General features: G+C 32.7%; 3 non-coding genes across 3 annotated transcripts; all 3 read right to left on the bottom strand.

Moving 5' to 3' along the window:
* Window positions 1-1,661: 1,661 nt before the first annotated feature.
* TRNAY-GUA (transfer RNA tyrosine (anticodon GUA)) lies at window positions 1,662-1,763 on the bottom strand. Its single transcript has 2 exons — window positions 1,727-1,763; window positions 1,662-1,697 (listed from the first exon to the last, which is right to left on the bottom strand). It is a non-coding gene; the product is annotated as a tRNA-Tyr (tRNA).
* Window positions 1,764-6,935: 5,172 nt separating this feature from the next.
* Window positions 6,936-7,055, bottom strand: TRNAY-GUA (transfer RNA tyrosine (anticodon GUA)). The gene is made up of 2 exons: window positions 7,019-7,055; window positions 6,936-6,971 (listed from the first exon to the last, which is right to left on the bottom strand). It is a non-coding gene; the product is annotated as a tRNA-Tyr (tRNA).
* Window positions 7,056-10,659: 3,604 nt separating this feature from the next.
* Window positions 10,660-10,769, bottom strand: TRNAY-GUA (transfer RNA tyrosine (anticodon GUA)). Its single transcript has 2 exons — window positions 10,733-10,769; window positions 10,660-10,695 (listed from the first exon to the last, which is right to left on the bottom strand). It is a non-coding gene; the product is annotated as a tRNA-Tyr (tRNA).
* Between the last annotated feature and the right edge of the window lie 12,405 nt (window positions 10,770-23,174).

Consider the following 23,174-nt stretch of genomic DNA (forward strand, 5'->3'; position numbering starts at 1 on the left):
GATGATGGCTTGAATTGTGATCTCAGGAGTAGAGCGACTTGAGACCTAGAAGACGAAGTTGACTTGAATATTGTCGGCGTCGAGTCTAATTGAAGCTACTTTTCCATGCTAAATTCAAGTCTACTTCGAGCTCTGCTTTGATCTAGAGTTTCCCGAAGTCTCGGTCTTGACAAATTCTTGAGACCGAGATCGAGTTCAAGAACACCCGGGAAGCCTCAATCAAGTCTCAATAGCGGACTCGGCATCGAAACCCCTCACTTGGGTCGGACCGACTTTAATTATGAGCCAAATTCAGTAAAATCTAGCTTCATGCTAGCTTAGAGACACGTCTTTTCTACGACATCTGCTTTTTGGGTTACATTTACTACTGAAGAAGGACGTCCGAACCCATTTTCTGACCTTCTTGAATACCAATGAAGTTTAAGTTGACGAAGCGCGGGTCATTCGTTCTCATTGTCTCGATTTTTGCTTGAATATTGCTCAAAATGAGATCGGGATCGAAACAATCTTGGAATATTGCGATCATGATTCCTTCTCGGGAGCCTTTCCGTGGTTGTATAGTCCAACAGAGACCCTGATGTTGATTACGCTTTCTCCCATGTCGTGCCTCTGTCTGTACTCAAATCAGTCAAAAATCTGAACAAAATTGAAATTCGACCAGCTACAATAATTAGACTATATTTACCTCACATCATAAATACTCTAGCATTTCTAAATGCCCAAAAAATACTGGACATAACTTCCAATCAACCCCTCAAATGCAAATGCAATTTGTTAAAATGTCAAAAATGCTCATGATACTGAATAAGGATGCACAAGTAAATATTTTTGGTACAATAAATATGAAAAATGAAGTGTCATTTGACGAGCGTGTGTCGTACTTGAGAATGGAAATTAATTGTAATTTTGAGGCATTAAAAAGATGAGAAAAAAATGTTTAAAAAAATTCCGCACCATTTACAGCATGAAGGCATGAAGAATTTCGGCACAATGACACAAATTTAACTCGCTCTGTTTTTTTTTATTTCCATCTCGAGTGCATGCAACCTGGAGGAATTGCCACTTCATAAAATCCCACTTCAACCCTTTTGTTTTACTTACTGTAAAATTGCATGAGAAAATGTTTTTCAAGTTCAATGAACTTTTTCGGAATCAGCAAAAGTTTTTTGACATTTTAAGTTAAATTTTTATTTGTCTACTCTGGAGTATGCAGCATGCCAGCCATAAAAATGTTGTACATGAGAAAGTTTTGCAATATAAAAAAAATACATTGGAATTTGAAACATGAAACTCAATTTGTAGCTACAATTATTTTATTAATTAATCAGCTCAAACTAGACACTTTCCCTATTTCGAGTCCCAAAAATTCCCAATCGGAAGTTAAATGACATCAAATCAATCTTATGATTAACACAATTGAGATTAAATTTCTACATAAAAAAATACACTCGACACCATAAAAAACGTGCTGCTGATGGCTATTAACAAGCTGTAACAATCGACCCTCAAAATATAGACTGTTGCATTGTCCCTCCATCCCCTATTTCTATTTTTTCAATGCACATCCTATATAATAGTTCATAAAAATGTGAGAATAGGATGATGATTGTCAATTGTCACGGCAAACAAGAAAAGGAACTAAAAAAAAAGACAAAAAAAAATCCTTCGAACCGGATTTGAACCAGTGACCTATGGATAACTGTAAGAGACTAAATCTCTTAAACCGCTACAGTCCACCGCTCTACCAACTGAGCTATCGAAGGTGAATATTTGATGAAAACCAACTTGACTTAAGCTCATTACTAAGCTTAATGCAATAAACAATTGCTGTGTGAAATGAAAAAGGAAGCAGTAAAAGTAAGACAATTCAGGTAATAGAAAAGAGTGAGCATAAATGTGAGCGAAGAAGAAGAAGAAATGAGAGCAAAGACATTTTTTTGTGAGAAAAAAAATAACTTGAGAGTGAATTTTTGATTTCTTTTGAACCGCGAATTGTGACGTCACATGATTGCGTCATGTAGAAGAATTTAAAATTCGTTATCAACTTTTTTGTTTATTCTGCATAATTGATCAACTTTATTTTGTGTATTGTACAAAAAGTAGTATTTATTTCAAAATAGCTTAAGATTTTTGAAATCTAATTCATTTTTAGTCACTTTTAATGAATTTCTTCGGATTTTCAGCAGTTTTTGCAGTAAAACACTCATCTGAGTAGATCTAGGTACACTATTATTTGCCTTATAGGCAAAGTGACCACTGTTCAGTATCGTAGTGGGCTTTTTGTACCATAAAAGACTTCTATTTGCCTGTTAAGGTTTTTAAATGCATTCAAATCCTAACATGCGAATTTATACTCAACATAGATCTTACGGTACATAGTGAGCATGTTTATTGGTACCATAAGATCCTCATTAAGCATATAATTGTATGTTAGTCTTATATTCAGTTGATCCAGCTAATTATTTACATGATCCTGTTCAGCATAATTCAATTTGAGGTGATACTGCGTTCCCGATTTGCACAAATTCGAAATTCTTCACAAAGTATTCTTTAAGGTTCCGTATATATGTAGATACCAATTGGAAGTGTTAAATCCATATGGCTTGGCAGCCTTAAAGGTAAGAGGCATTCACATATTAAAAAAATAAACATTAGCTGTTCAGACCTTAAGGTCCATAGCTGTTTATCCATAAAATGTATTGTTCAAGTCTCTTCGATTTCCATTGTTACGCAATAATTCAATGTTGTCCATACTGTGAGCCGTTCATATTATTTGCAAAATTTGACATAAATCGTATGCCGTGTATAGTTCCGGTTGTGGATTACTACCGATGTAGCCCTAAGCACAAAAAAGATTGGATTTCAGTGGCTCTATCTTCCATTCGATCTAGCATTACTATTTAATGTTCCTTGTATGAATGCTTTCGGAGTCACAAAGTATCCACCGTCTTCAGCACTGTCACTTAAAGGCGGTCCAGTCTTGCAGGTCTTATTTTTTATAATTTCATCTTTTCCAATTAAGTTTAGTAAAACTACATGAACTTTAGCGGCAACTGATAAGTTTTTGAAGTGATCAATTTGACAAGCAACACTCGATGATTTGATGATTAAAGCTGATAGTATTAATACTAGATGTAATTTCATACTTGACTCTAGTGCTCAATAAATGACTAAAATACTTTAATTTAATTCTACGCAATTAATTTTACTGACTTATTTTTGAGACTTTAAATGACTGAATGGAAGAGCTTCTTATCAGAATTTATTTAAATTCCACCAGCTGTAATCTCATTTGTGATGCTGTTTTCTTAATCTCAAATTTTTGAGAATTTTTCTTGTGATTCATCATGACGTCAATATTATTTTGACATTATATTAAGGTAGTTTATCAGGTTTTATGACGTACTCGTGTCAATCCAATGTGCAGAACTTGCAAGTTGTTTGGATTCCACTATAAACTGTAGGTCTCAAGGGTGTGTAGTACAATAAATTTAAGTAGATAGTAAAATGACGATAAAGACAGCATTGCATGCACTATGGGCCAGAATTAAAAATTCTTTCAAAAATTATTTCTGTTGCTTTTATGATAGTCCCTATATTACCCTATATAATGGTAGTCAAAATAGTTTCCAACTCAACTACATGCTGTAGGAGAAATAGCACTTTGAAGTTAGTAAGTCGCCCATTTTCAAGTATCATTCAAATTGATCTCACCGATTACTGTATTGATGAATCTTTTTGAAACTTTTTTTGTTTATTAGCTTAATATAGATACTTAATTTTGAGATATAAAAAATTTTCCCAGGTATCGGAAAATTATGTGAAAAACTTAATTTTTCTTGAAAACCACGTGGTCACAATACTTCCGTTTGTCTAGCTCATTCCTAGTGGAATTTTATATTCTTAATTGTTCTTTATATTAAAGATATTATAATAATCTACAACTTTTGTGAACATATTGTGTAGTTTTGTCCAAGTTCTGATAGTGAAAAAATAGCTTTTTCCCAAAAAAACTTCAATTTTTCGACAAAAATCGCTCTAGCGCTTCAGGGCTATAGATGGTAGTGGAATTTTATTTCAGATTTTGAAAGTTCTCTGTTTCTACTATCAAACAAAGCAATAAAATAAGAGTGCGTTCTCTTGGCAAAAGGCACTTTTTTGGCTCTGAAAGTCACATGTCACGCACTCCTCATATAGAAAAAAATTCATAAAAATTTTGGATTCAAATTAAGTTTAATAATTATAGTCTAGATTGATAGATCTATTCAAGGCGCATATTTTGAGTATAAATATGTCATATTTTGGTCCAGTTTTATGGGCAAAATTTCAAAATTTCGTTTTTTACTAAAATTTTTGAGAAAAAAATAACTTTTTTTCTCGAACTCAATGAAACTTGTTCAATTTTTTTTTAAAAGTTGTATTTTTATGTGTATAACAACTTTTGTTCTGCAAGTTCTCATAAATATTTGATTTTCGGCCTGAAATTTTGAAAAAACTTAAAAAAATCCTAATTTTTGGGTATTTTTTGAACAAATGTTACGAAATCTTATCAAATATCAATTTTTAACATGACATAATTGACTAACTTTATGTTTTCGAGGATAATCTTTCATTTTCCGATGAGAAACTTATAGGTTTTCATATAAAGATGTTCTAAAAAATGACTTTAAGTAGTTCGAGCAAGGAGATCAAAATATTCAAATTCACTTTTCCATAGCTAAAACTATTCAGATGACTTTAAAACTTTCTGAATTCATTTATTATTGTAATATTGACTAATTTATGGCTAGTTTTGGTAGTAATAATAGTTATATGATAGGATTTTAGAGACTGAACAAACGGAAATTTCCAAAAAATTTAGGAAAATATAAATCACGTCCAAATTTAGTTTCCATTATTATTTTGCTTATATTTAGTGTCTGTTATCTGTCTGGTTGGGCAGAGATTGTTGAAAAAGTTTAAATATTTGAACAAAGTCAAGATTTAGTAGTCATACAAAGCTCAAAATGAACTAACAGTTAACCATGCTTTTTAATGCTTTTGAAGCATTTTTGTGGTAACACTTTTATGCAACTGGGTCAAAATTTAGTCAAAAATGATCTTTCAGTCAGAAATTTGAGATCTTGTGTAATCTAAGATTGTAATATTAAAAAAATTATTTGTTGAATTTTAATTGCTAAAATTACTAAAATCTGATCAAATAGCTATTATTACTACCAAAACTAGCCATAAATTAGTCAATATTACAATAATAATTGAATTCAGAAAGTTTTAAAGTCATCTGAATAGTTTTTAGCTATGGAAAAGTGAATTTGAATATTTTGATCTCCTTGCTCGAACTACTTAAAGTCATTTTTTAGAACATTTTTATATGAAAACCTATAAGTTTCTCATCGGAAAATGAAAGATTATCCTCGAAAACATAAAGTTAGTCAATTATGTCATGTTAAAAATTGATATTTGATAAGATTTCGTAACATTTGTTCAAAAAATACCCAAAAATTAGGATTTTTTTAAGTTTTTTCAAATTTTCAGGCTTGAATTCAAATATTTATAAAAAGTTGCAGAACAAAAGTTGTTATAAACATAATAATACAACATTTAAAAAAAATTTGAACAAGTTTCATTGAGTTCGAGAAAAAAGTTAGTTTTTTCTCAAAAATTTTAGTAAAAATCGAAATTTTGAAATTTTGCCCATAAAACTGGACCAAAACATGACATATTTATACTCAAAATATGCGCCTTGAATAGATCTATCAATCTAGACTATAATTAATAAATTTAATTTGAATCCAAAATTTTTATGAATTTTTTTCTATATGAGGAGTGCGTGACATGTGACTTTCAGAGCCAAAAAAGTGCCTTTTGCCAAGAGAACGCACTCTTATTTTATTGCTTTGTTTGATAGTAGAAACAGAGAACTTTCAAAATCTGAAATAAAATTCCACTACCATCTATAGCCCTGAAGCGCTAGAGCGATTTTTGTCGAAAAATTGAAGTTTTTTTGGGAAAAAGCTATTTTTTCACTATCAGAACTTGGACAAAACTACACAATATGTTCACAAAAGTTGTAGATTATTATAATATCTTTAATATAAAGAACAATTAAGAATATAAAATTCCACTAGGAATGAGCTAGACAAACGGAAGTATTGTGACCACGTGGTTTTCAAGAAAAATTAAGTTTTTCACATAATTTTCCGATACCTGGGAAAATTTTTTATATCTCAAAATTAAGTATCTATATTAAGCTAATAAACAAAAAAGTTTCAAAAAGATTCATCAATACAGTAATCGGTGAGATCAATTTGAATGATACTTGAAAATGGGCGACTTACTAACTTCAAAGTGCTATTTCTCCTACAGCATGTAGTTGAGTTGGAAACTATTTTGACTACCATTATATAGGGTAATATAGGGACTATCATAAAAGCAACAGAAATAATTTTTGAAAGAATTTTTAATTCTGGCCCATAGTGGCATGGGTGCTTTAAGCATTGTATAAGGTAGTTTCTAATTTAGTCAGAGCTCGAAGCCGACTGGAATTTCATACGGACTATAGTCGATTTTATCATATAAAATCGGAGTCTACTTCGAGCTTTAGCTTAAATTTATAACAAACTGAATTTATGGGTGATAAAAGAGATCTTTAACAAGAAGTGCTGAGCATTGGCAAAACTGACAGAAATTGTTTGAAAGAAGAGTCATTCAGGAATTATTCTATGGGTTCCCAGAACAACAAGCTAGTAATTCACACTAACCTACTGTCTAAATAATTTAAATTTTAGGGGCTGCTACCCTCAATCTTCATCAAAACATAACGATTCAACCTACTTTGAATATTTATAAGAACTCATTGCCAATATATCAACCTAAACTACAGTCAATTCCTTAAAGCATCCTTAAACTCCTTCAATTTTCAAATAAAAAAAAAATCCTTCGAACCGGATTTGAACCAGTGACCTATGGATATCTGTTTAACTCAAACTTAAGCTGGAAGCTTAAGCGAATTCAACCACTACAGTCCACCGCTCTACCAACTGAGCTATCGAAGGTGATTATTTGATGTTTTAAGATTGGATATAACTAGTTTACTTTCTATTTTATTACCGCTGTTGTTACTTGTTTCATGTCTTACTTTACTTGGTAAGCTTGAAGTTTTCTTTGTGTCTATCGTGATTCATAATGTAAGTGAGACAACCGTTAGGCATAATATCGTGGTAATAGCAATTGTTAATGAATATGAAACATTAACAGACAGCAGCAAAATTTGCTTTTTGATCCGGAAATTCAATTTATCAATTTCAAATTTTATGCAATTTTTACATAAAAAAATCATATCTATTGTTAGCGTCTAATGTCCTGTTTTTGTTCATTTTATTGCTAAAAAATGACAACGGCATGCGTACGTATTGCAAAAAAAAATAGACATAGAGACATCACACACATGACATAACATTTATCAAATGTCCATTCATGTGAAAATAAAATAATTTACTGACAATTTGAAGGAACTGCACGAATGTGATGCGTACATACATGAATTCTATTAAAGATGAAAAATTGCAGTCATTTTTATCCTCTATTCAGCTATTTCATTAAGGAATAGATTTTTTGTGTGCAAAAATTCAGAACTTTTTTTTAGGCGATTAGGTAAAGTGAGTGAAAATCATTGGAATGTCTTTATTAGTTTTGATGTCTAATGATGAGTAAGGAATTCAATTTATCAATGTTTTGATGAAATATTGCTAAACATTATCAGTTTTTGTGTGATGTATTTATTGTAAATATCGCTTTGTTATGCTTGATAGTTCCAGTTTTTTGGTGTAGAAACTAATTTATACTGTCATTGCTGGGACAGAAACACAATTTTGTTACACAGCCCTTAGATGGAATCCACAAGGGAAAAGTCGACCAGGAGCTCCAAAAGCTACTTGGCGCAGAAAACTAATGAAAGAATGTCAGCATGCGGACAGAGAATTTGTAAAAACTAGGTGACAGAGCCAGCAAAAGGTGAGCAAAAAGTCAGATGGAAAACCTTTTATTGTAACCTAAGCTCCGCATAAGAACATGTTTGATGTAACTGGAAATTGACACTCTGAAATATTTAGAATTTTGTTTTATTTTCAAAAATTTTGAAAATCAATAGTCTAATATGATTAACAGTATGAATAACAGCCGATACAACTAGGAGCAATACTGCTCCGTAAAAGGTCATCTTCTCTTTTTGGTCTAAAGATTGATCTAAGCATCATTCTCTCGAAAATGTCTGTTGCGTTTTCGTCGGCTACAGTCATATTCCGTTACTCAGCACAATAAAGTGCTACAGGGCGGATTAGAGTCGAATATACGGTCAATTTGACAATTCCGGAGATTCTCTTCGATGTTAGTAGACTTCCTAAAGGTTACTATGCATGCTGTCTCAGTGAAATTATTTAAATCAAATTTAAATATAAAACAACTTGCAGAAAGAGATCTTAATATGTGTAAATATGTAAGCATATAAATTGGCTGAGATCAGCTGGGAACAAATAGACTTTCTGAAGGAATTTTAGATTGTATAAAAAGAGGACAATTGAATTCGTGGATGTGGCGAGCTCTCGAAGAAGAATACTTCCGTGCATTGCAAACTGTTAAAATTGTTCGACCAATGAATTTGATAATTGGTCACCAAAGGCGCTAAGAAATCAACTAAGAGGGACATTATCTATTAAGTCTTAGCAATCCTTTATTTTCATCGAAACAGAATGATTTAACCTAATTTAAGCATTCGGAAAATCTTGGGAAAAACTCATGTCAACGTACCATCCAAAACTTCTTCAAAACTCCTTAAAGTATCCTTAAAATCGTTCAACATTCAAATAAAAAATTCCTTCGAACCGGATTTGAACCAGTGACCTATGGATATCTGTAACTCAAACTTAAGCTTAAGAGCTTAAGCGAATTCAACCACTACAGTCCACCGCTCTACCAACTGAGCTATCGAAGGTGAATATTTGATGTTTTAAGATTGGATATAACTAGTTTATTTTCTTTTTTATTACCGCTGTTGTTGCATGTAATGCAGTTTTAAATTTGATTGGAATTTTGAAAATCTTAAATTTGATTATCTTTTTTTTTACAATTTTAGATTTAATTGAAATTGTGAGAATTTTAAATTTTTATAAATTTTTACATTTTTTGATTTAAATTTGAAAGAATTAATATTTGATTGAAAATTTTAAGAATTAATTTGATTTTTTAATTAAGTTAAATCAAATTTAAATCAAATTAAAAATTTTAAATTTTGTCAAAATTTTGACAATTTGAAATTTGCTTTAAATTTTTAAATTTTAAAGTTTACAATTGAATTTTTCACAAATTTAATTATTTCACATCTTTAAAATTCTCAATTTATGAATTTTGACAATTTTAAAATTATTCAAAAAATATAAATCTTCTTAAAAATGCAAAATTTATCCAAAACAGATCTAAATCCAACAAAATCAAACAATAGTTGTACGTGAAGTTCCTCAAACATTTGTTTGGGATTATCAATGTACAACTTCAAAATATTCGACAATCCATCATAATCTACACTCTACAATGCTTTCCAACCTTAATATCCATATCCATTACAATCCTTAATATTCAACTTCCGCTTTAAAATCCTCTCAATTTTTCAAGGACCATAATACCGATTATTTACACCAAAAATATTTTCATTCATTAAGTCACGTCCATAAATGACAAAAAAACTAAAACTATTAAAGAAGCAAAACATATGTTGACCATAAAGGCACACAAGTGATATTAGTGCCAAAAACTGCAATGAATGCGTAAATTTTCAAATATATTGCAAAATATCACAAAAGAGTAAAAATCCACATATGTTTCAAAGTGGTACACAAATAATTAATGCTAGTTAGGAATGGACGATAAACAGCAGCAGCAATGAACAACAAAATATCCCTCAGAAAATTGTGAATTTTAATTAATTCCATGCTGTGTTTTCATTACACTGTAAATGTAAAATTGAAACAAGTTGTGATGGATTTTTCTTTTATAGGTGGATATTTGAAGGGATGGGATGGAAGGGCGATTTACTGGGTATGGAAAATTTAGATGTGCTTCATTAATATGGGACAAGATTGAATTAAATTCCCGGCACCCGAAAAGTAAGGACAAATTCTCTAGACCGAGACCGAGACCAAGACCAAGACCGAGACCGAGATCGAGACCGACACCGTCCAAGACTACCCCACAAGTCTCGGTCTCGGCATCAGGAACTCTTACCGCTGTGTTATCGTTGCGTCGCCGTATGGAATTGTCCTTACGGCTTCATGACGGCGATTCCGATCCATTTTGGCAGCAAAAAATCTGGTTCGCCACATTGAGCCCGGACAGGTTGTGCAAATCCCAATTCGTGATTTGTATGACCTTACCATCCCTTCTCTGTACTAACTTACGTTGCTGGTCGTACAAACCTATTCTGATCCATGACCTCCCACAGGAATCGCCTGATGCTGGCTCTATCTCTGGCTTCCACTTGCTAATTTCCGATATCAAACGCACCAAGTGAATTCTCTGCAGATCCAATCTAAAAGTTCCTCTACTTTCTTCCTGATCCTTCCCATGATCCTTTTATTTACAGGATCCAAAAAATAACCAAAATAAAAATCCTTCGAACCGGATTTGAACCAGTGACCTATGGATATCTGGATGAGATACTCAAGTGTATCTCTTGCAACCACTACAGTCCACCGCTCTACCAACTGAGCTATCGAAGGTGAATATTTGATGTTTTAGAGACTGAAAGAAAGTCTTTGAATCAAAATATTTTATTTATTCGATTAAAGTGGAATTGAAAGTAGATTATGAGAGGCTGACTTGAGTGTATTCTGCAAATTAATTTATGAAAGCATGAAGTATTGTTTAATGTTGAAAATGGAATTATTAAAAGAAATCAACTCGCGTCTCATGGATAGCAATTAACATGGATATCAATTAACAATACCGACCATAGCCATAACCAGGAAATTATTTCGGGTCGAACCCTCCCTTTCCTAATTTCTGAAAAGCAGAGCTCGAAGTCGACTCAAAATTTATGTGGATTCGAGTCGACTTGGGTCGACTTTTCCATGAAAAGTTATGTTCCAATGAAGTCACATTTCCTAAAAATCATCAACATTCCCTAACTTCATGAAAAATATCAAGTTCCGTTTATGAGTTCGATAAAGACCTAAATGAAGTCCAAATGGGCCATCGGCCATCACTTTCTCTAATTATAGGGAAAAATGCTATTATTAATACGACTTTGTGGATGATAAATGAGTTCGTGGAAATCCAAAGAAATTCTGGAAGGAAGCTATCGATAGAGACAGTATTGCATTCGGTATTAGTAATTAGCAGACTGAAGCTAGCTAGTCCTATTTACCTTTTGTTGCTTTCTTTGTACGTGTTCATTTCGGAAATGGTCGGTTGTAAGCCTTACCATCCCTAGTCTGATTGTTGGGCAGCCACCCTTCATACAAGGTGGTTTTGATAGGCTTTTACTTTATCCTTTCATGTACATATCCCGGCACATAGCTCGGTCGCCAGCGGTGTATTTAGCGATATCCGGGAATACCACGATAAGGTATACACAAGATGTTTGGTTAGCTTCGGAGTCAGACTTCGGCTTCCCCAATTCCCCAAGTGAACCAGCTTAAGGCGTAATCTGAGAGAGGCCATGGATCACAGTTGATATATACGATCAACGTAGTAAGTAAGCAAATGTCATTATATCCAGATATGATTATATAATCTTAGTGCCTTTAGAATAAACAGGGGTAACATCATATCAAGACTACATCTGAACTTTCCTCACCCCGAAAATCGCGCTCATCTAAAACAAAACAGAAAATTTCTCCACTTTTCCATTTCTACCGTGAAATTAAATGATGAGTGGAAAATGAAGGAATGAATTGTTGACAAAATAGTTATTAGAGGAACTTCGCCGCCTCATTAGATCCCTCGTAGAATTAAAAGACCTTCCATTCATCTCTCACTCTTCGTCCATTGTCCATATTGTCGATTTTAATTCAACAATCTACAGCTACAACAGCTTGTAGCTAAAATTCACCCAAAAAAACAAGAATCTGTCATTTATAGGATGGCCATCTGCTGTATTTTTGCCGGGACGCTGCTGTACTTTTCATCCTTGCTGCTGTGTCCCGACAAAGCCTCAAAATGTCCTGATTGTTCTCAAAAGTGTCCCGATTTTTCTGGCCACCCTACTCATTTATTAATCAGCTTTTCGACTAAATACTTTCGAAATTGTAATAGAATATGTTCATCAATAGATCGAGGGTGCAATATGAAGCTTCAATTCCGTAGCATTTTTCGATTAAAATGAAAGCAATTATTTATAAATTTCTACTAACTTTGACTATCTCAAATGTTTTGAAGTTCTTTCCATTGTCTTCATTCATCCTTTTTTTTTGTGCCGTCAATTGTTTGCATCCAGAAATAGACGGAACAATGTGTAAATAAATAAATCAGACATAAGGTATTTTACGTTGTAATCTATTAAATGACAACTATTGAGTGTGAGTTGAGTGATATAAAAGATGAGTGCCCGGCATTGTCTGTGACTCTCTTTATTTCCCTTCCTTTTGTTTGATTCCAATTGTTTGTGTGATGTAAATATATTGACGGATTATTTGAGTACCGATGCTTATTTGAACTTTGTATTTTCAAAAAAAAAGACCCGAAAGAGTTGTCGATGGTGTAGGTATAGAGCGCATTTGATGCATGACTAATGAGAATTTTTGGAGTAAATTAATGGTTGATGAATTTTTGAATGTCGATCACTTTTTTTGGAGGTGTAATTACTAATATTGGATATTCATATGAGTTTAACTAATAACTAATTGATGATGACAGTAAATTGTTGGTTAGAATTCAATAATTTTGAGGTTAGAATGTTTAAATTTCCCCGTCAAGGATCATAATCATGAGATGATAGGTTGTGGATTTTAATAATATATTGTGGAATGAAAGTGTGCTTTTGACATTAGTTGATGACAGTTAATTGGTATTAATGGGTATGTAAAATTATCTTAAATTTAGAACACACGTGTAGCTGCATTAAGTTGAACCTATGCATTAAGAGATGCCGAGCAGAACATCGTTGTCATTATGGGACGACCGTTTTTACGGCAAAAAGCAAAAATGCTCTAACGTCTGACAACCGATGATGTTGGGCACTATTGTGATGGTGCTAATGACTGCAATCACTTGAAGCGCACCCAGAATTTGCAAGAATTTTAAAACTTTTTATGTAAAATTCTAGTTGGTTGACCCAAAAATCCCTCCCTGGATTTACCCCTGATAACTATTATCATGATTAATCAACTGATTACGATCAATGACTGTTAGGATCACCCATCCCACCCCCTATTCTCCATATTCAATCCCAGACATAATAAATAAATGACCTCAAAGATAACCAATCTAACCTCATTCAAAAAATCCTCAACAAACCTCAAACAACCCCCTCCATACATCCTTAAACCCCTCCTTCAATCTTCAAAATAAAAAAAAAATCCTTCGAACCGGATTTGAACCAGTGACCTATGGATATCTGTTTAACTCTAACTTAAGCTGGAAGTTTAAGCGAATTCAACCACTACAGTCCACCGCTCTACCAACTGAGCTATCGAAGGTTATTATTTGATGTTTTATGATTGGATATAACTAGTTTACTTTCTATTTTATAAGCGCTGTTGTTACTTATTTTATGGGTTGATGAAGTTGATGGATGAAAAGAAATTGAAGTTTTTTTTTGTATCTTTCATTGTTTTTGGTTCGTAAAATTTCATGTGGATGAAAATGTTGAGATGAGGTCAGTTCCATGCTATTGGAGGATTTTAAATATTAAGTCAAGCTTTATCTTGAATAGAACAAATCGGTCAATCGATCAAGATTCCAGATCTAGGTTGACGTGACTCTGACTCGGTGTCAGATTCCGTTTTTTCAACACCAAATCCGACATCATGCCAGAAACCGAATTCAACATTATGCCAGAGTCACGTCGACCTCATACTGGATTTTAGTTTGATTAACAGATTTGTGCTATTCAGGTTGGTTTCCTTACTATTCTGTTTAGCAAGAAGCTGGTCCAAGCAGAGTTGTGATGGCCGATGTCGGCGACCGAGAGAATCGACCAGTCATTTATTGACCGTTTTTGGCCAAACGATATAATCAGGCCGTTTCACAACTCTGAGTCAAAGTTTAAATTTCACCGTATAAATGGATCAAAAGCAGTCGTCACGTTGCCGTCACATAGTCAATGTCCCAGCGATTGTGCTGTTTAGCTCAATTTTGTTTGAAATTTTAAAGTTTAGATGAGATTTAACCTAGAATTAGAATTTGACTCGTGTCAACTATCTGCTTCCTCAATTCACAAAGTGGACTAGATTTGTAGATGCATGGCCAGCCGAACTCAAAGTCGACTAGGATTTTGTATGAAAAAGTCGACTTAAGTCCAATCGATGGCTAGCGATTTGAGCTTTATTAGCTAGTTAGTTTTTAAAGTTATTCTGGATGGAACGAGGTAGACCAGGCTCATAGGATTGGACTTAAGTCGACTTTTCGCGCAAATCTAGTCGGCTGGTCGGCTGGCCATGCATCTACAAACCACTGTGAATTGAGAAGCAGATGGTTGACAAATTCTAATTCTAGGTTAAATCTCATCTAAACTTTAAAATTTCAAGTAAAATTATTATTCTTTGGGACGTGACTATATTGCCGGCAACGACGACTACTTTTGATCCGACATACGGTGAAATTTAAACTTTGACTTCAGGGTATGACGGTACGGTCTATCGTTTGAAAAACTGATGTGTTATGGTCACCGACATCAGCCATCACAATACTGCTAGACCAACTTCTTGCTAAACAGAATAGTAAGGAAACCAGATAACACAAATCTGTTAATCAAATGTGTAAATTTCGACGTGACTCTGCTCTAATGTTGAGACTCGCAACGCTTGATGTCGGATTTGGTGTTGAAAAAAAACGCACCGAGTCCATCAGCCTAGATCAGAATCTTGATCGATTGATTTGTTCTATTCAAGGTAAAGCTTGACTAATGGCCAAAATCACTCAATAGCATGGAACTGACCTCATCTCAGCATTTCACACATGTAAAAACAATGAAAGATACAAAAAAACTTCAATTTCTTTCATCCGTCAACCTAAATCAACCCATAAACTAAGCAACAGCGCTATAAAATAGAAAGTAAACTAATTATATCAATCATAAAACATCAAATAATAGCCTTCGATAACATTCAATAGAACGTATGAACTCTTAATGGTTAATTCGCTTAAACTTCAGCTTAAGTTAGAGTTAAACAGATATCCATAGGTCGCAGTTCCAAATCCGGTAGCGATTTTGGCCTGAAGGAAAAGAGATGTATGGAAGAGGTTGTTTGAACATTGAGACACGAATGAGGTAGATGAGATATCTTTGGAGTCATTTGTATTATGTCTGGGACAATATGGAAATAGAAATTGGGATAGGCAATCCCAACAGTCATTGATCGTAATCAATTGATTAATCATGATAATATCGAAGTAAATCCCGAAATTTTAGATCAATAACTACTTTTACATAAAAAGTTTAAAATTCTGCAAAATTCTAGATTGCGCTCCCGATCATTAGCACCATCTATGGATACCCAACATCATCAGTTGTGAACGACAAACATTTTGCTACGCGCGTTAACAATGTTCTGCTCGAAAATGTATGCATAGGTTCAACTAATGCCTTTACGCAATTGTTCTAAATTTAAGATAATTTTACATACCCATTAATACCAATTAACGCAGTAAATCAACTAATGTCAAAAGCACTCATTCCACAATATATTAATAAAATCCACAACCTATCATCTCATGATTATGATCCTTGACGGAAATTTAAACGTCTAACCTCAAAATTATTGAATTCTAACCAACAGACCTGTCATCTCAATTAGTTATTAGTTGGAATATATAATATCCAATATTAGTAATTACACCTCAAAAAAAGTGATCGACGCATTCAAAATTCATCAACCAATTTACTCCAAAAATTCTCATTAGATCATGCATCAAATCGCTCTACCTACACCATCGACTGCTCTTTCGAGTCTTTTTTTGAAATGCAAGTTCAAATAAACATCGGTACTCAAATAATCCGTCAAATATTTCTAGGCAATTGGAATCAAACAAAGGAAGGAAATAAAAGGAGTCGACAATGCCGAAAATTTTCATCACTCAACTCACACTCAATAGTCATTTAATAGATTACAACGTAATTTTGCTATGTCTGATTTATTTATTTACACATTGTTCAAATCTATTTCTGGATGCAAACGACCTTTTTTTTTCAAAAAAAAGGATGAATGACAATGGAAGAACTTCAAAACATTTGAGATAGTCAAAGTTAGTAAGAATTTATAAATAATTGCTTTCATTTAATCGAAAAATGCAGGTAAATATATTGCACCCTCGATGTGATGGAACATATTTAATACGTTTCAGTAACTGATCGAAAACTGATTAATAAATGAGTAGGGTGGCCGTTTTTTTGAGAACAATCGGAGTTGGAAGGCTATAAGGACAGCAAAAAAAAATACAGCGGCGTCCCCGTACAAAAATGCAGCGGATAAACATCACAAATGACGATGCTTGTTTTTTGGGTGAATTTTAACTACAAGCTGTTAACTGTGATTGTTAGTTAAAATCACAGTATAGACAATGGGCGAAAATTGAATGGAAGATTTTAATTCTACGAGATCTAATGAGGCGGCCACTGTTTTTGTCAACAATTCATTCCTTCATTTCCACTCATCGACTAATTTCACGGCAAAATGTGGGCGCAATTTTCAGGGTGAAGAAAGTTCAGATGTAGTCTTGATGATATTTACCCCTGTTTATTCTAAAGGCACCTAAATTATATAATCATATCTGGATATAATGACATTTGCTTGCCTACGTTGATCGTATATATCAACTGTGATCCATGGCCTCTCTCTCAGATTACGCCTTAAACAGTTCACTGAAATTTAGAGAATAGTCTGACGCTAACCAAATACATCTTGTATACCTTATCGTGTATTCCGGATATCGCTAAATCTACCGCTGGCGACCGAGCTATAATTAGCAGGATATATACATGAAAGGATAAAGTAAAAGCCTATCAAAACCGCCTTTGAGGGTGGCTATATATACAATCAGACTAGGATTAGTAAAACTTGGCAACCATTTCAGATAATTTGCAGTACAAAAGAAACAACAAAAGATAAATAGGATTTAATTTGCTCAGTCTACTTGAACCGAATGCAATACTGTCTCTATCGATAACTTCCTTCCAGAATTTCTTGGACTCCGCGAATCATTTATCATCCACGTATCGCTATTAATGTAGCATTTTTTTCCCTATAATTAAGGAGAAGTGATGTGATGGCTACATTTAGACTTCATTTAGGTCTTTATCCGAACATAAACAGAACTTGATATTTTTCATGAGTTAAGGAGATGTTGATGATTTTAAATTCGTGGAACATAACTTTTCATGGAAAGTCGGCAAATGACTCGAGATCACATAAATTTTGAGTCGGTAAACTCTACTTTTCAGAAATTAGGAGAATTCGGCAAGTGAACTTCTAGTTGTAATATGTCAGTATTATTAGTGTCTATCCATGTTAATTGCTATCCATGGACACGAGTTATTTCTTTTTAATAATTCCATTTTTCAACATTAAACAATACTTCATCTCCTCGAACAGTCAAGTCAGCTTCTCATAATCTACTTTCAATTCCACTTTAATCAGATAAATAAAATATTTACGATTCAAAGACTTTCTTTCAGTCTCTAAAACATCAAATATTCACCTTCGTTAGCTCAGTTGGTGTAGTGGTTGCAAGTACTTGAGTATAATCCCGAGATCCATAGGTCACTGGTTCAAATCAATTTCGAAGGATTTTATTTTGGTTATTTTTTTGGGTACAATAAAAGGATCATGGGAAGGATCAGAAGAAATTAGAGAACTTTAGATTGGATCTGCAGAATTCACTTGGTGCGTTTGATAGCCGGAAATTAGCAGAGTGGAAGCCGAAGATAAACCCAGCATCAGGCGATTCCTGTGGAGACATGGATCCAGATGGGACTGTACGACCAGCAGCAAGTTAGTACAGAAGGGATAGTAGATCTACAGAATCACGAATTGGAACTGCACAACCTGTCAGGTGGCAGACCAGACTTACATATAGAAATGGAGTCAGTCCGCCGTCATGAAACCACCAGGACAATTCCGTACTAACGCAGCTTGATAGAGTTCTGATGCCGGGACCGAGACGTAGGTACAATATACTCGGTCTAGAGAACTGTCGCCCCTTTCGGGTGCCAAAGAATTCTTCAATCTTATCCCCTGTGAAATGAAGCGCATCTAACGTAAAATCGCCCTTCCATCCATCATGTAGATATCCACCTATAAAAGAAGATCAATAAAACTATTTCAATTTTGCAGTAATGAAACGCAGCATGGGAGATGAATAAAATTCGAGTGTACGATTGTTCATTGCTGCCTTGTTTATCGTCCATTCTAACTGTAATTATTTGTGTACCCTTTGAAACATATGTGGATTTTATAGCTTTTGTGATATTTTACAGTATATTTGAAGATTTACGCATTCATTACTGATTTTGGCGCTAATCTATCACTTGTGTGCTGCTTGCTTCTTTAATAGTTTTAGTTTTATAGATTTATGGACGTGACAATGAGGAATGAAACGGTGTAAATAATCGGTATTATGTCCTTGAAAAATTGAGGGGAACAAAAACATGGAAGTTGGAAATATTAAGATTGTAATGGATATGGATAAGGTTGGAAAGCATTGTAGGGGTGTAGATTATGATGGATTGTCGAATATTTGAAGTTGTACATTGATAATCCCAAACAAATGTTTGAAACTTCACGTACAACTATTGTTTGATTTTGTTGGATTTTATGTTTTGAATAAATTTGCATTTTAGAAGATTTATATTTTTAGTGTACAAAATTGTCAAAAAATTCATAAGTGAAATTTTAAAGATGTGAAATAATTAAATTTGTGAAAATTCAATTATACTTTTAAAATTTAAAAATTTAAAGCAAATTTCCAAATTGTCAAAATTTGACAAAAATTTAAAATTTTAATTTGAATTTAAATTTGATTTAACTTAATTAAAATGGAAATTAATTTAAAATTTTCAGTCAAATTTAAATCAAAAAATGTAAAACATAAAAATTTAAAATTCTCACAATTTCAATTAAATCTAAAATTGAAAAAAAAGATAATCAAATTTTAAGATTTTTCAAAAATTAATCAAATTTAAAACTGCATTACATGCAACAACAGCAGTAGCAAGAAAATAAACTAGTTATATCCAATCTTAAAACATCAAATATTCACCTTCGATAATACAGTTGAAGCGAGTAGTTTCTGCTGAAATGGTTGAATTCGCTAAGCTCTTAAGCTTAAGTTTGAGTTACAGATAATCATAGGTCACTGGTTCAAATCAGTTCTAACATTTGAATGTTGGAACGGTTTTGAAAACTGGATAATTGTATGAGTTTTTCCCAAATTTCCGAATGCTTAAATTAGGTTAAATTCTGTTTCGATGAAAATAAAGTTGCTAAGACTAATAGATAATATCCTGCTTGGATTATTTTGCTAGCGCAACTGATGACAATTATCAATTTGTGATTGTAGTCTGACAACAGTTTGCAGCAAAATGTGAAATATGCATCCGCGAATTCAATTGTCCTCTTTGATAAAATTCCTTCAGAAAATCTATTTGTTGTGATCTCAGCAATTTATAATGCTTACATATTTACACATATTAAGATACTCTCTGAGTTGTTTTATATTTAAATTTGATTTAGATTTCACTGAGACAGCATGCATAACAACCTTTAGGAAGTCTACTAACATCGAAGAGAATCTCGGAATTATCAAATTGACCGTATATTCACTCTAATCCGCCCTGTATACTTTATTGTGCTGAGTAACAGAATGACTGTAGCCGACGAAACTTTAATAATTCGATTTTCGGAGAATGATGCTTAGATCAATCTTTAGACCAAAAAGAAGAAGATGACACAGACGGTATTGCTCTAGTATTCCTTGTTAATCATATTAGACTATTGATTTTCAAAATTTTGAAAATAAAACAAAATTCTAAAACAATCAATTTTCCAGTTACATCAAACATGTTCTATGCAGAGCTTAAATTTACAATAAAAGGTTTTCCATCTGACATCACCCCTTTAACTCCTGTATACCCTGAGACAAATTCTCTGTCCGCATGCCTATTGTTTGGAAACTCCTGGTATTAATTCCATCTAAAGGCTATTAACAAAATTGTGTTTCTGTCCCAGCAATATGACAGTATAGGTATAGTTTCACACCAGACTATCAAGCATAACAAGCGATTTACAATAAATACATCGCACAAAAACTGATAATGTTACTCATCAAAACATTGATAAATTAATTCCTTACTCATCATTGAACATCAAAACTAATAAAGACATTCCAATGATTTTCACTCACTACCTAATCGCCTAAAAAAGTTCTAATTTTGCACACAAAAATATATTCCTTAATGAAGATAAAAATGACTGCAATTTTTCATCTTTAGCGCAAAATTCATGTAGTATGTACGCATCACATTCGTACGGATTCCTTCAAATTGTCAGTAAATTTTATTTTATTTTCACATGAATGGACATTTGATACAAATGCCGTAATCGCTGTGTGTGATGTCTCTATGTCTATTTTTTGCAATACATACGCATGCCGTTGTCATTTTGCAATAAAATGAACAAAAACTGGACATTAGTTTACCAACAATAAATTATGATTTTTTGTAAATTGCATAAAATTTGAAATGGGCTTCGGATCAAGCAAATTTTTACTGCTATCTATTAATGTTTTCTATTCATTAACAATTGCTATTACCTGATATTATACTAACATTTGTCTCCTTATTATGAATCACGTAGGCCTGAAAAACTTCAGAAGCTTACCAGATAAGTAAGACATGAAACAAGTAACAACAGCAGTAATAAATAGAAGTAAACTAGTTATCAATCTTAAAACATCAAATAACTCAGTTAATAGAGCCGTGAGATGAGTTTGAATTCGCTTAAACTTCAGCAGTTAAACAGATATCCATAGGTCACTGGTTCAAATCAGTTTCAGAAAATTTTTTTATTTGAAAATTGAAAGGAGTTTAAGGATGCTTTAAGGAATTGACTGTAGTTTAGGTTGATATATTGGCAATGAGTTCTTATAAATTATTCAAAGTAGATTTGAATCGTTATGTTTTTGATGTAGTAGCAACTAAAATTTAAGAATTATTTAGACAATGGAATTAGTGTGAATTACTTTAACTGTGTCCTGAATGATAATAGCTCAAACAGTTTCTGTCAGTTTACAATGCTGGCGCACTCTTGTTAAATGCTTTTTTATCACCCATAAATTCAGTTTGTTAAATTTAAGCTAAGCTCAGTAGACTCCGATTTTTATATGATAAAATATAATCCATGTGAACTTCAGCTCCTGACTAAATTAGAAACTACCTTATGCAATGCTAAGCACCCATGCTATGGGCCAGAATTAAAAATTCTTTTTCAAAAATTATTTCTGTTGCTGATGAGTCCCTATGTGCACCTATATGGTAGTCAAAATAGTTTCCAACTCAACTACATGCTGCTTAGGAGAAATAGCACTTTGAAGTTAGTAAGTCGCCCATTTTCAAGTATCATTCAAATTGATCTCACCGATTACTGTATTGATGAATCTTTTTGAAACTTTTTTGTTATTAGCTTAATATAGATACTTAATTTTGAGATATAAAAAATTTTCCCAGGTGTCGGAAAATTATGTGAAAAACTTAATTTTTTCTTGAAAACCACGTGGTCACAATACTTCCGTTTGTCTAGCTCATTCCTAGTGGAATTTTATATTCTTAATTGTTCTTTATATTAAAGATATTATAATAATCTACAACTTTTTGTGAACATATTGTGTAGTTTTTGTCCAAGTTCTGATAGTGAAAAAATAGCTTTTTCCCAAAAAAACTTCAATTTTTCGACAAAAATCGCTCTAGCGCTTCAGGGCTATAGTGGTAGTGGAATTTTATTTCAGATTTTGAAAGTTCTCTGTTTCTACTATCAAACAAAGCAATAAAATAAGAGTGCGTTCTCTTGGCAAAAGGCACTTTTTGGCTCTGAAAGTCACATGTCACGCACTCCTCATATAGAAAAAAATTCATAAAAATTTTGGATTCAAATTAAATTTATTAATTATAGTCTAGATTGATAGATCTATTCAAGGCGCATATTTTGAGTATAAATATGTCATGTTTTGGTCAGTTTTATGGGCAAAATTTCAAAATTTCGATTTTTACTAAAATTTTTGAGAAAAAAACTAACTTTTTTTCTCGAACTCAATGAAACTTGTTCAAATTTTTTTAAATGTTGTATTATTATGTTTATAACAACTTTTGTTCTGCAACTTTTTATAAATATTTGAATTCAAGCCTGAGAATTTGAAAAAACTTAAAAAATCCTAATTTTTTGGGTATTTTTTGAACAAGAATGTTACGAAATCTTATCAAATATCAATTTTTAACATGACATATTGACTAACTTTATGTTTTCGAGGATAATCTTTCATTTTTCCGATGAGAAACTTATAGGTTTTCATATAAAAATGTTCTAAAAAATGACTTTAAGTAGTTCGAGCAAGGAGATCAAAATATTCAAATTCACTTTTCCATAGCTAAAAACTATTCAGATGACTTTAAAACTTTCTGAATTCAATTATTATTGTAATATTGACTAATTTATGGCTAGTTTTGGTAGTAATAATGACTATTTGATCAGATTTTAGTAATTTTAGCAATTAAAATTCAACAAATAATTTTTTTAATATTACAATCTTGAATTACACAAGATCTCAAATTTCTGACTGAAAGATCATTTTTGACTAAATTTTGACCCAGTTGCATAAAAGTGTTACCACAAAAATGCTTCAAAAAGCATTAAAAAGCATGGTCAACTGTTAGTTCATTTTTTGAGCTTTGTATGACTACTAAATCTTGACTTTGT

The sequence above is a fragment of the Chironomus tepperi genome, unplaced genomic scaffold (genome assembly GCF_022539635.2).
Source record: "Chironomus tepperi strain 1889 unplaced genomic scaffold, CSIRO-AGI_Ctep_v1 contig_392, whole genome shotgun sequence".
In the NCBI taxonomy this organism is placed as follows: Eukaryota; Metazoa; Arthropoda; class Insecta; order Diptera; family Chironomidae; genus Chironomus; species Chironomus tepperi.